Here is a 5,353-nt window from a genome sequence, read left to right as displayed (position 1 = left end):
CTTTCTCCCCTGCGTGGCCTTGATCTTCCTGGGCTGAACCGAGCTTCCCTGAGCAGACCTAACCACCACCGTGACCTTTACAGGGACGCATCTGTCCCAGGGAAACAACAGCATGCATGAACTACATCAGAGTAGGAAGCTTTTGCACAGCAAAGGAAACAGTCAACAAAACGACAAGGCAACCTAGTGAAGGTATTTACAAATCGTGTACCTGATGGAGGGTCAATGTCCACAGTATGTAAAGAACTCACACACCATAAAACAAACAATCCAATGAAAATATTGGCAGAGGACCTGAAAAGACGTTTCCCAAAGACGTGCAGATGGTAACAGACACATGAAAAGATGCTCACCATCATCATCATCATCAGGGAGATGCAAATCTAAGCCACGATGAGATACCAGCTCGTACTGTCCAAGTGGCTAAAATCAAAACACAAGAAAAACGGGTGTTGGCGAGGATGTGGAGAAGAGGGGACCCTCGTGCACTGTTGGTGAGAGTGAAAACTGGCGCAGCCACTCTGGAGAACAGTGTGGAGGGTCCTCAAAAAGTTAAGGATAGAACCACCCTACGGCCCAGCCCTGGCACTACTAGGTATTTACCTGAAGAAGATGAAAACCCGGATGTGAAAAGACACCTGCCCCCTGATGTCGGCAGCAGCATTACCTGCGACAGCCACGGCAGGGAGGCAGCCTGTGTCCCTCGACGATGGATGGATGAGGAAGGGGCGGTGTGCACACACGGCGGAATATTACTCAGCCGTGAAAAGGAATGAGCTCTTGCCATTTGCAAGGACACGAAAGGAGCCAGAGAGTACCATGCTGAGCAAAACAGTCAGAGGACAAATACCGCACGACGTCCCTCCCGCGTGGAATCTATGAAACACGTGAAGAAACACCCAAAAAGCAGAAACGGACCTGTCAATGCAGAGCACAAACTGATGGCTGCCAGAGGGGACGGGGGTTCGGCAAGATGGGCGCAGGGGAGGGGGAGGTACGGGCCTCCGGTTCCGGAAGGAGTAAGTCACGGCGACGAAGGGCCCGGGGGCCGGAGCGATCGTGCGGATGGGGGCGGTGCTAACACACCCGTGAGCCCCGTGCAGCGCAGAGAGCTGGAGCACTGCGTCGTGCACCTGAAACCGAGGTGGCGTTGCCAGTGTGGCATCAGCTATGTTTCCATTTAAAAAGTAAAATATTGCAGTGACAAAAGTTTGGAGAGACTTAAATACAGATTTATCTATGTTGACGTTAACATGCCTATGTTAGAGTAATGCAAAAACACACGAACACAAAGCAAGGATCGTCCGTCCCGCACATCCCTAGGGCTCCTCGTCCTCTCCGGCGGGAAAGGTGGCCCAGACATCCTTCCAGGTCGGCTCACGCCCCAGACACAGGCCCTGCAGGGTCCAGGGCTGTGGAACGACCCCTTACTTCCTGCAGTCTGCCTTGTTCCAGAACACCTGAGGCCCAGGGGTGCACTCTGTGCAGGGTGCTGACTGCCGGTGGGCGCCTGCCCTCAAGGAGCCCAGACCCCTCAAAGATGGCAGGCGGGCAGCGGGCGACGGGCACTGATGGTGTCAGGATTCACCCTGGGCTCCGTGGTAGATGCTTGGAAGCCCACTGGTGGCCCTGCCTCCGTGGCTTGGCAACCACTCGAAGGTGTTGTTGGGAAGCTCCGTCGGTGGCTGGCTCGGGCAGCCTGGCCACTGAGACGCCCGTGTGCCCAGCAGCCCCCGCCGGTCTCGCGTGGCCCCGGCACCGAAAGGTGCCTCGCGTGGTCTGGACCCGAGGGGTAAGGCCTCGTGGTGCCCCGCTGGGGCCCCGGGAGCGGCGGGGTGAGGCCAGCGGTGACCGCCGCCCCCGTGCAATGCTTCACCCTCTCTACCCAGACTCTGGAAAGATCTACTTCAAAAGGCATCATGAGTTCCGTGCTCCTGGTAAAGGTCCGTGGCCAGCTGTTTCCCTGGGGCCAATTTTCCTGAAAAGACTTGTCAGTGTCATTGGCGCAGTAATTGCAGAGATGTGCGTACAGACAGCAACTGGAAAAAATTCATCAAGATTACATACGCTCCGAGTGAGGGCGTCACACGTGACTTATTTTTCCTCAAACTCCTTTGTTTTCCAAATTTTCTGTTCGAGCATCTATAGTAACAATCAGAAGAACGGTCTGAGCAAAGGGCAGGAATTGCAGCCCCCCTAAGGACACGGGACTCAGTGTGCACTGACTGTTGGACATTTGTCACAACCGGGCCTGTGGATGCTTACCCTACAGCGAGAAACCCGGAGAAACACAGGGAAACGGCGGGGCGGGAGGCGAGGGCGATTTATGCGCTATTTCTCTGCAACACGAAGAGTAATGCGGAGGTCGTGTGGGCAAGGTCAAAGGACAATTTGACTTTTGCAGGATGACCTGGGGCCATCTGTCCTTCGTGCAGCTGATGAGCTGTCAGTGCGGGGTGAAGGGAGGAAGGGGGGCCGCCTTACTGACGAGAGCGCCCCGCCCCCCGGGCGGGACAGCGCTGACGCTCCCGCTCCCGCGCCCGCCAGGAGGTGTGGGGGAGCAGGGCCCTGGAAGGGGTCCACCCCGGGGACCGGCCTCAGAGGGAGGAAAGCCCCTCTGCCTGCCTGTGGAACCAGGGCAAAGCCCCAGTGCCCACTCCTCCTGTCGCTGGAGGCCGTTCGCGGACGGCTGTCGTTCCAAAGACACTTCCTCCGCCAGAACCCTGTTTCCCTCCCTCGCAGGTTTCTGGGACCTCGGAGGCCCCACCCTGGGTCCTCTGACCCCCAACCTCTGCTTTGCTCTGGTGGGACAGTCATGTGCCCTGGACCAGAGTTGCGGGCGCCGCTGGCCCTGGCCGAGGGACTTCCTAGCCCCGTGGTCTCCTGTCCACGGGTCACAGTCACCTCCTGCCGTAGTAACCCTCCTGCCCGTGACCCGTCCTCATTGTCCCGTGTCACCACCTGACATCTTCCCAGTGTCTCTTCTGGAACCAGAGATTTGCTGGCCCCTCTGGGCTTGGTTCTGATAACTGAGAAGCCAGGGGTTCCGTGTGCCCAGCCGCCCGGCAGGGAGGTCCCTCGCCCTGTGTGTCTGTGGTTCTGCTGTCCCTGGTGAGGCAGAGCCTCCTGACAGGACAGCCCCAGCAAGATGGGCTGAGGGACTCAGGAGCACCCGCTTTCTTTCTGGTAGACGGCTTTGACCGTGCACGGACTTGTGACCCGTCCACAGTCCTGCAGACGTGGGCTGGGCTACTTGGGGCCTCGGCTGCTGTAGAGAGAAGATGCCGTGCCGTGCAGCCCCCGCCCTTTCTGAGTCCTGCAAGGACACCGCCCCGGGTGTGGGGAGTGCCAGGAAAGGGGACCGAGCCCGAGGCCCCCGGGGACGCACAGGCATCGCCGGTGCAGCTCGTGCCGCAGAGGCGGTTCAGCACATGCCCGCTCTGCCCGACTGCCCGCACTGCTCTCTCCCGGCTGTTTCATTTACGAGGGTGTCACTGGGCAGTGACATGCGCGTCGGGGATGCCGCCCCCCACCCCGAGGCCCCATGAGTGCAGATGGGTTCGAGTGGAGCAGGCAAGTAAGACCTCCGGAAGCGGGGCTTTAAACCGGGCGGGTCTAGGTGACACCAACAGCCACGGCGTGCGGTGACGTGAGCGGCGCTGTCTGTCTCTGTGCCAGGACGGCCCCGGAGATCCCGTCGCGATGCCCCAGGGCGCGGGCCTCGTGAAGCTCGCAGGACGCGGTCTCGCTGCGGGGTCCACCACCGAACCTGCAATGAAAAGCCCGTGGTCGCCTCGCGAAAGCCGAGGTCTCTGCCCGCGTACCGAGGGCGCGTCGCTCTTCGCAGAAACCCAGGAGACACGTGCACAAACGGGACACCCCCAGTTGGGAGCATTCGCAAAGCTCGGGGGCGTGTTAGCGGAAGCCCACAGCAAATCCAAAGGTCTGCACGAGATGCCTGACCACTCGCTAACAGGAAAGGCTGCGGGCCCGGCGTTTCACAGGGTTTGAGCCAGGCTGTCAGCCTCGACTCTGCCCGCGTCTGGGCGTCCAGGTTCTCCCACCGCCCCCGTCAGTGCCCGGGGGCTGCTGGGGCGACGGCCGTACCGCGGACCCAGTGACTTCGAGCAAGGGAAGCCTGCCGGCCGGTGGGAAGCCCGAGGGCCGGGCGGACAGGCTGCTCTCTCCTCGGCCCGTGGACGGGCACCTCCCCCTGTGTCCGTGTCCTGATCTCCTCCCTTCCTCAGGACACCGGTCGGATTGGATTAGGGCCCACGCTAGGGACCTCACTTTAGTTGATCACCTCGTTGAAGACTCCGTCTCCAATCAAATAGATGGCCCCTCCCCCGTGTCAGATTACAGCAACTTTTGTTTACCCACAGGATGGGAGTATCTGAAAAGCCCAGAGAACCTTCTGGATTGCAGGCGTTCTCCTCCCTGCCCCCGTGTGGAGTGGTGACCACTCTCGCTTTTGTGATCAAGGCCACTCGCTCGGCGCGCCCGGTCACGCCCAGGGGCCAGGGAGCACAGTGGGGCTTTAGCACAGCCTTCTTTGCGGGTGAAACCGTATGTGCGGTGGTGTTTATTAACCGCCATAGAGAAAAACGCGCTCGCACATCGTTAGCCACACGTTGGTGAGAAGGGACGCGTTGATCTTTTCCCACTAAAGAAGCCACGTGTGGAGAGTGAGCCCCAGCGCGGGTCACCACCCTCCTGAGTTTATGGTGATTCGATGACGTCCTACGAGGTCCAGCCGTCCCCTGTACAGGTCACGGGGAGGCCGGTGGGTATCTGACTGTGGTCACCACCCCTGAATCTCTCAAGGTTTTGAGCCCCAGCTCCATGCACCTGCCTGCATGGGTTCCTGTCCTGACTGTGGTCACTGCGGCCCTCCTGATTTCCGGAAATTAGTGTCCATCCTGAGCCACTGTGCAGAAATCCCCGGGATGTGTCCCTCACACGGCACACGGTCACGCTGGCCCTCTCGGGAAGGTCAGGAAGGAGACTTGCACGCGCACCTCTGGTGGCGCAGAGGTGTCGGCCCAGGGGACACGGCCTCCCTTCCGCACGGGGCCTCGGAACCGGCGCAAGCTGGGCGTTGGTCAGCAGGCCATGGTTCAGGTCGAATCTCGTCCGTCAGGCTTGGAGGTTTGACCCGGTTTTTGCTCGTTTCCAGGCTTTTTGTCTTTGTTCCCCTTATTGTACAAGTCAAGCAGGATTTGAGCGGGCTGACTGCTGGGGTTCGTGAATGGGGTCCCACGCGCACCTTGTCTCTGGCCGTCGAGACCTAGCCGTCGGCCCTGGCGCTCTGGGACGCCATCCCCGCGAAATCGGGGTCTCTCGTGTTCAGCCC

The sequence above is a fragment of the Prionailurus viverrinus genome, chromosome A1, assembly GCF_022837055.1.
Source record: "Prionailurus viverrinus isolate Anna chromosome A1, UM_Priviv_1.0, whole genome shotgun sequence".
Lineage (NCBI taxonomy): Eukaryota > Metazoa > Chordata > Mammalia > Carnivora > Felidae > Prionailurus > Prionailurus viverrinus.
The sequence above is the reverse complement of the archived record's forward strand: the minus strand, read 5'-3'. Positions refer to the sequence as shown.